Genomic DNA, 9,474 nt, shown 5'->3' with positions numbered 1-9,474 from the left:
TACCTCCACCACAGTCAAGGGTGTTCTCTTGTACAGACTGGTGTGGCAGCACCAGGGTTGAGGTCCACACTTCCCAATCAGCTAACAGGGAACAACTGAGATCAGACTAAAAGGTCACTGTCCTTTCCTTTGGGGTCACTAGGCAGAAATGGTCAGAGTGGCAGACAGCTGTCCAGAACATGAGACTCATTGGTCAATGGAATGGGGAAGGGCAGCCCCATGTCACCCAGTTACCCACACACATAATAACACCAATGGAGGGGAAGCTTGCTCCTCCAGCCCCTGACACTACCTGCATCCTAGGGCCAGATTATGTAAGACATACCTTACCCTGAGTGCTATGATCCCTGGGCTCTTTATGAAAAGCATGAAGACCCAGAGGAGGAGAACATTAGTTGGCAGCTGCAGATCATTCTCCTGCATGTTCTTATGAAAGAAAATAGTCTTGGGCTGGGGATGTGGCTCAAGCGGTAGCGCACTCGCCTCGCATGCGTGTGGCCCGGGTTCGATCCTCAGCACCACATACAAACAAAGATGTTGTGTCCGCGGAGAACTAAAAAATAAATATTAAAAATTCTCTCTCTCTCTCTCTCTCTCTCTCTCTCTCTCTCTCTCTCTCTCCTCTCTCACTCTCTCTTTAAAAAAAAAAAAAAGAAAATAGTCTTAAATGTGAAACTTCTTAAGACATAGAACTGGAGGCTATGCTCATTATTTTTTGCTGAATGAGAAGGTATGCAGTTATTACAAGAGGGATAGTGGTTGATGTACAAAAAGATACTAGGAAAGAGATGTAATTCTTCTCACTGTAACTAGAAGACATGAGAATTTAAAATAACATCTAACAGCATTTTATGATTCTGCATTAGCTCATTGACCTTGGGAAAAAGTTATGAAAGTTGTAGAAGATGTTATTGAGAATGAAATGACGCATGAAATCCATACAGAGGGGTGTTTTCAGGGGTCCAGGATGCCACTCCTGCCAAGGGCACCCCAGTGTAAGAGTGAGAATCTGTTGGGTCCTCCAATGAGCTCATAGTGTGATCATCATCTTTATTCCAAGTGTGGCCACCACATCTTCAAATGTTCTAAGAGCTCATTACCATCCGGACTATATCCTGACAGACTGATATGGTCCAATCAACTGCAAACTAAAAGAAACACCACACCATATGCAGTGTGCCCTGAAATCTTCCCCATCCCTCTTATCATCTTAGAAGCCAGTGTGAACCAGTCCCAACACATTCCAGAGCAAATATAGCATTCCAGGATGAGTTGAATGTCACTCAACAGGTCTCTCTAGCATTTAAGCATCCCATGTAGGCCTCCTTGGAGTCCTGTCCAGGAGCCCCCATGATCCAATCAGGGCCTATAGGCCCCACCTCTGAAACTTGCTGTATTGGGAACCACACTTTCAAATACATGAGTCTTTGGGGGACATTCCAGATCCAAACCATAACAACCTGGATAATCAAGGATAAGCCTTAACTTAATCAAATCTGCAGAGTCCCTTATACCATGTGAAGTAACATAGCACCAGGTTCCAAGGACTTGACTGCAGTCATTTTGAGAGGAGCTGCTATTCAGGCCACCACAGCCACCAAGCCTCACCCAGTTGGAACATAAGCAACAGATTCTACTCAGATGTCAACTTTAGCCCTAAATGAACTAAGACAGGGAGAGAAGTGACACCATGGTAGAAGTATTTATTTTTTATTAAAACAAATATAACACAAATTTTAGCCTACTGACCCTTTTTAAGTATACAGTTCCATAGTGTTAAGTACCTTTACGTTTTTGTGTAATAACTCTTCAAAATTTATCGCATCTTACAGATTTGAAACACCTTACCCATTGTCCCTCCCCTAAGCTCCAGCAACCATCATTCTACTTTTTGTCTCTGTGAAACTGACTACTCCGCTGGCTGTGGTGGCATTTTGGAAGCTGTCTATGAATTATGGGTTTGTTTGAGCCAACATAAGTCAGGGAAGCTGCTTTTCTGAGAACTGCTGAGTGAAATTTCCCAGTTTGAGAAAGCCCAGATCATACTGGCGCCCTGGCTCACAGCCTTAGGATCAAACACAGTCTCCTGGGGATGGGCGTCACCTGTCACACTGGAACAAGACCCCTCCCACACTGAAACCTTATCCCTGCTTTTGATATACTTCCTCTTAAATAAAGAATTGGGGCCTTTTTCTGTCCTCCAGTTCCTATCAGGGCTAGAAGAACCATCAGGTGCCCAGCTTTCTAAATCTAATCTCTGGCTTTGTCTTTATTTCTTACTGATTATGTCAGACTTTTTATTTCCCCAGGCAGCTCACACCTCCCAGGAGTATAAACTGCTCTGCCAGGAGCTGGTGACCTGGCATTGGTCATACCTATAATTCTTTGTGGCAAAGGCCAGCCATAATGCTGAGGCACCTGCAGAGGCCCCCTGTTCACCAGTTCTTGCAATCATGCCATAATTATTTCAGACATGTCACTCACAGTGGAGGCATGAGTTTATTGAAGGGATAAGAAACGGAAAGGGGGACACTCTCCAGGGAGAGAGTGGGTCCTCTCAGAGAGGACTTCTTGCCCTCCAGTTTTATTGGGGATCTCAGGGAAGTTTCCAGAGAATCCTGCCCAGCTTCATTTTTTGACATTTGACTAACAGCATAGAAACTGCAGAGACCCCCTGGAAGAGAGGATGGTATGGTGCTCACAGAGTTAGAGTTTTTAAGGAAATGGAGTCCCCCAGTTTCACCTCAATTTCCAGCCCCCTTAATTGGTTTATTTCCCTTTGAATAGCCCCTGCAAGCTCTTTTATTTATTTTTTTAATATGGAACGCTTCACGAATTTGCGTGTCATCCTTGCGAAGGGGCCATGCTAATCTTCTCTGTAGCATTCCAATTTTAGTATATGTGCTGCTGAAGCGAGCACCCCCTGCAAGCTTTTTCTGTGAAGGTCTTGCTTTTTTGGCTGCCAAGGCATTGGTGTTGTAACACAGTTTTGATAAAGGATGGTCCAGGATGTGACTTGATTTTGAAACAATAATTTTTCTCAGAGGCATGTAAGATGGCTGGGGGACGTTTTTAACATTCTGGGCCCCCATCTTCCAGTTGCTTGCCCATCAGAGCTCCCTGTGGTTTTCAGTGGCCCTTCATTTTCCTTTTCCTGCTCACCCATCCATGAGTGACTAGCTACCCAACATCAGCTACTCCAGAGACTGAGGCAGGAGAATTGCAAGTTCAAGGCAGCCTAAACAACTCAGCAAGTCCCTGTCTCAAGATAAAAAAGTACTGGGGATGTAGCTCAATGGATTCAATCCCCAGGAACAGAAGGAAGGAAGGAAGGAAGGAAGGAAGGAAGGAAGGAAGGAAGGAAGGAAGGAAGGAAGGAAGGAAGGAAGGAAGGGGAAAGGAAAGGAAAGGAGGGAGGGAGGGAGGGAGGAAGAAAGACATACTTGACTATTCTAGGTACTTCATGTAAATGGGATCATATAGTATTTGCCTTTTTGTGACTGTCTTATTTCATTCAGTATAATGCCCTCCATGTTCATCTGTATTGAAGCATGTGTCAGAATTTCCTTCATTTTCAAGCCTAAAAAATATTCCATCATGTCTGTACCACATATACATTCATCACTCGTCTATTAATGGATATTTGGGTTGCTTCCACCTTTTGGCTATTGTGAATAATGCTGCTGTGAACATGGAAATGTAAACAACCCTTCAAGCCAGGCAAGGTGGCACACACCTGTCATCCCAGCAGCTCAGAGGCTGAGGCAAGAAGATCACGAGTTCAAGGCCAGCCTCAGCAATTTAGCAAGACCTTGTCTCAAAATAAGAAGTTAAAAAGTTGGAGATGTATCTCAGTGGTTAAATGCCCCTGAGTTTCATCCCTGGTACCAAAAAACAAACAAACAAACAAAAAAATCCCTTCAAGACCCTGCTTTTATTTCTTAGGGGTACATACCTAGAAGAGGTATTGTTGGATTTAATTTTTTGAGGAATAGCCATACTGATTTCCATAATAAAAAGTTTAATATTAATGAAAGTCAAAACCAGAGATGTCTCAAAGAATATAGAATGACTGGAGGCAGGGACTGATGGAAACTTCAAGGGGAGCCCAAGCCGGTTGCTGTGACAACCTCTCAGCACACCTCTTCTCTGCCTCCTCACAATCTGGTTAGTCCGTGGCCTCCCTGGGTGCACGTCATCTCTCCTTTACTTTGTTAGTGTATTAGCACTTTTTTTTTTATTCTAATAACTTCTGAAATAAGCAAAACACATGTGATTATATTTTCCATTAGAAAACCTTGCCACATATATTTAGTTCACTGAAAGAATGAGGGATATGGAGAGATTTGGTGTTTGCAAGATGATGGGGTTTGGAAACCACAGCTCAGAACATAAACTTGAACTTTCTGGTCTCCTGCCCCTACTGTAATAAAACTGCAATGATCAAATCCAGTGACCGCTGTCCATGTTGGCCTCTCAGCTGACTTTTTCTCCTGAGAAACATCTCTTCCTCAGCTTTCATCAACATGTCTCTTCTGTGTATCCTCCTTTCTCTTTAGTTGCTCATTCTCCATCTCTCTATCCACTCCTTTTCCTCTGCCTAGTTCTTTAGTGGAAGTGATGTTCAAAGTTCTGATCTCATCTTCACAATCTCCAGCCATAAAGGTAGATGAACTCATGTTAGTGATTCCCAAATTCTCATCTCTTGCTCTCTTCAGAGATCCATACCCAGCTTTCCAAGTGTCCACTGGGTACTCACACCTGGGTATCTGCTTTAATCAGTTTTCGCATTGCTGTGACCAATATACCTGACAAGGACAACTTAGAGGAGGAAAAATTTATTTTGGCTTTCAACTTCAGAGGTTCAGTCATGGTCGGCCAACTCCATAGCTCTGGGCCCAAGGTGAGGCTGTACATCATGGCAGAAGCATGTGGCAGTGGAAAGTAGCTCAGGACATGGCAATAAGAAAGCAGAGAAAGAGCTCTGCTCACTAGAGACAAAATATAAACCCTAAAGTCATATCCCCAGTGATCTGTTTCCTCCAGTCACACCCTACCTCCCTACAATTAGCACCCAATTAATCCATATCCATGGATTAATCCACTGATTAGTTTACAGTTCTCTTGATCTAATCATTTTATCTCTGAACATTCTTGCATTGTTTCACACATGAGCTTTCAGGGGATGCCTCATATCTAAATCATAACAATATCCCAGAAGCATCTCAAATTCAATCTGTCCCAAGGGGAGGGAAAAAAATCTTACCATCTTCTTGTTTCCCTCCCCCATATTTCTACCCCCAACCTTCTCTAGCTCAATTAATCGTTTCTTAAGAAAGAACCCTGAGCATCATCCTGGACTCCAGGACATCCAGTCAATCACTGAGCCCTGTCTCTTCTGCTTCCTAAATCTCTCTACATCTGTTCACTTCTATCAGTATAGTCACCCCTCTCCTGGTCCATTTGGATCATTGCAGTAGCCTCCTGAGTGTCCTTCCTCCCCTTTAACCCACTGGCACACTGAATAGGGATGAAACCCTATTGTCTTAGGCCACGCCCCTTCCCACAGCTCCCACAGCCCTGTGTGTTCTGGCTCTTGTTCTCCTCTAAGGCCTCCTCTCCCACCACCATCCCCACCACTGTAAACCTCTCTCCACATCCAGCCCAGTCTTACTCCATCAGATTGGAACCCCCTCCCCTTATTGTCCTCTCCCACCTGCCACCCACCCTTATCTGAGGCGAACTCAGCTCTCAGGCCTCGGCTTATGGTTTCCTCAGTGAATGCCAAGGGAATATCATTCCCCCTAAAAAGGAAAGAAATCCTGCCACATTCTACATCATGGATAACCTTTTAAACATTATGCTAAGTGAAATAAGCCCAGATTCCCCAAGTTGGAATGAGCATTCCAATAATTAATTTGTCACCTTAGCACCTACCACATTGAATTGTAATTGCCCATTTACTTGTTCATATCTTCTGTGAGAAAAGTGCTTTGTCATGTTCATGGTTGAAGCCACATTTCCTGGCATTCAATGTATGTGGCATATTCTACCTGGCACATACCTAGTCACAAATAATGGATGATAGATGATGATGATGATGATGATGATGATGATGATGATAACAACATATAGCCAGGTGCAGTGGCACAGACTTGTAATTCCAGCAACTCAGGAGGCAGGAGAATAACAAGTTCAAGGCCAGTCTCAGCAATGCAGTAAATCCCTAAGCAACTCAGCAAGACCCTGTCTCAAAGTAAAAGATTTTAAAAGAGTTGGGGATGCTTCTCAGTGGTTAAGCAACCCTAGGTTAAATTCCCTGTGCCAAAAAAAAAATGTTTATATATGAACACACACATATATTATAGGTAGATTAGAAGATAGGTGAATGGGCAGATAGATTACAAGACAAATGGACAGATGGAGGATGGATAGATGAAAAGAAAGAGGACTCAATATCAGACTCCAGAAGGCTTTTATATCAGGAGCAATGACTGATACATAGCAATATATTTTGCTAGCTTTAGTTGTTTATGCAGAAAAGTATAAAAGGCCTTTTGAGACAAAGATTTCCTTTTCAACAGCTCAATAAGGATTTTTCTTGACTTGCAACAATACTGAGTTTTGCCACATGGTGGAGCCAACACAACATCAAAGAGGACTTCAGGGCCGCCATTTTGCCTTCTGACCATTGTGATATTACTCACCATTGTTCAGTGGAGAGCATGACTTTGGTGGAAAGACTTTATTTGTTCAGCAAATCTTAGTAATATTTAAAACCCTCAATACTCAAAGAAATCATCCCAGCTCCACAAATGGTGGAGAGGGTTATTTGATCTGCAATGAGGGCTATCAGTCTAGGAGTGCAGAGATGCATGTGCACGTGGTCAATGTGACTGAGGAGAACTAAGAGAAACCACAGAGCATTATTGTCTTCTCCAGGACCCAACTTGAAGGGCAGACAAGGGCTGGAGATGGAAGGGGTGAGAGATCTGCATCCTGACCAGAGTGCTGCTTCTAGGAAAGAGCCTTCATTGCTTCGGGCCTGCCTGCCCTGGGGCTCAAGCACCCTCTCCACCAGAGCTGCCTGGATCCTACCCCTTCCCTGACCAACCTGGCCACCATGCTCACATCTTTAACCCTCCAATTCACCACCCCCTTCCTCCTCCCCCCTCCCCTTTTAAGGAACAAATAGATGAGGTTAGTGGGAGCACAAAGTTAAGAGAATAATTCTATAAAATGGGCCCACTGTGCTGACCCCCACATGCTCACATTGCAAAAAAAGAAATCTGCCCCACTTGGCCTGGGGGGACAGGTAATGTCACTTTCCTCAACAAACTGGGGGGGGGGGTGGAAGATCAGGGCATTCAGTGTAGGTAATGAATGATGGGAGTTGAGAAAATGAGGGCTGGTTATCAAAGAAAAGACAATGGGTTGATAACACCTCTCAGGATTGCACTTCCAGGAATCTAGTTCTCTTGTAACAGGGATGATGCACTCATCCTGATAACACTGTGCAGCTCCTTCCTGCCTTCAGCACCCAGCTCTGGGCCCTACTTCTCTCTAGAAAAGTCTGCTATCTCTGTCCCTTTCTTAAATAAAACTTGCTTTCTAAGCTTGCTTTGGTGTTTCTCGGGTGTTTAAACTTCAACATGGGGGAAATGAGGGCCCGCTCCTGATCTCCCAGATTCTATCACCCTGTTGCCCTTATAGAGCCCTACATCATCTGGTACCTCACCTCTGACCTTCTCTGGCCCCTGAAGATTCTTTGCTTTACCAAACTTTGGTCAAGCCCTGAAAGTTCTAGGCCCATCTGTGCACTCCCTTGTAAAATCCACTGTTAGCAAAGAATCCTGCTAAGTCAGTCTAGCAAGAATTCTTCATCCTCCATCCTCCATCTCTGGTCAGCCTTATTATCTAACTAATGGGGTTCCTCATCCTCCACCATTCTTCCAGGGATGTCAATCATCTTTACCTGTCTTCAGCAAGAATCCTGTTGGTGCATTGATGGAGAATACCTCTTACCCCTGATGTTTCTTCTTTTTTTTTTTTTTTGGTTGTTTTTTTAATTTCTTGTTTTTAGTTGTAGATGGACACAATACCTTTCTTTTATTTGTTTTTATTTTTATGTGGTGCGGGGGATCGAACCCAGTCCCTCACGAATGCTAGGCAAGCGCTTTACCACTAAGCCACAATCCCAGATCCCCTGTCGTTTCTTCTTTATGAATTTCTCATCCACTAATCCTAACCCTGCTCCTTGGCTGTAAATTCCCACTTGATCATACCACATTCAAAGTTCAGCAAAAATCCCTATGCCTATCATGATGGTCCAAAAGAAAGTTTTTCTTATACTTTAACAAGTATCATTGAATATATTTTCTTTGACACCCCTTCGTCACAGTACCCCACCACCCTCAGCACCCCACCCTCCCACTCCCATACCCCCATAGTTGATTACAAGAGTTCTTGGGGATTCTATGGTTTCTAAGATTTTCTTGTTGGCCTCCACATGTCCCTATGGATGGCAGTGGGGTGGAGAAGTCCTGTGTTGATGGTCAATCTGTTTCCAAGCAGACTCCCTGAAGATTTTCTGGGCTCCTCTCCTTGCTCCTCCAGACCAGCACCAGCACCAGCACCAGCTGGTGGGGCCAGTCCAGCCCCAGAGTGTGAGAGGAAGGAAGGAGTGACAGGAAATTCTTTCAGAGCCTTTGAGGGGCATTCTTACCTTTCTCCTACAGACACAGCACCCCACCCTGAGAAAGGAATCTAGTTCTCTTATAACAAGGGATGATGCACTCATCCTACTGTATACACAGACCGATCTTGCTGGGTATGAAATCTGGGCTCCTATTAAACTCTCGATCCAGGGGCCCCTGTAGCAGGACACAGGGCCCAAACAGCCTTCCTCCCACCCAAACATCTATAATACTGGCATGAAAGATGCCAACAAGCTTTGCCTTGGAAAAGCTTTGTGCCTATTATCCTTTATCCAATAAGCTTTTCCAAAGCACCCCCAGGTGCCAGGCACTCCGACAAAATCACAAAGGTGAATAAGACACAGCCTCTCCATTTCAGGAACTCACAGGCCAGTGGGGGCTCAGACATGTAAATGTTTGTAGCACCAGGTGATAAGTGCTCCAACAGAAGTTACATAAAAAGTGCTAAGTGACAGCTCTAATCATCCACTATTGTGCTTTTTGATTTATATTCAAGTCCACATGCAGGACCCAAATTAACGAGCACTTAGTCTTGACATGACTTGCATTTTTGATCAGTCTGTAGACTGCTGGGATGGAAAGAAATTGCTCTAAGGCACTCCCTTCTGAATAGGAGACAGGAAGCGAGGCCTCCCCGGCATAACCGGGTCAGGCAGAGTGACTAGGCCTCCCGACACACCCAGCATCCAGGCAGACTGGGCCGAGCCTGAAAAGCAGCTGGCAGGAGGGACCCTTTCAGAAGCCCCAGCTGGCACCA

The sequence above is a fragment of the Spermophilus citellus genome, assembly GCF_964194105.1.
Source record: "Spermophilus citellus genome assembly, chromosome: 6".
In the NCBI taxonomy this organism is placed as follows: domain Eukaryota; kingdom Metazoa; phylum Chordata; class Mammalia; order Rodentia; family Sciuridae; genus Spermophilus; species Spermophilus citellus.
Note: the sequence above shows the minus strand (reverse complement) of the source record.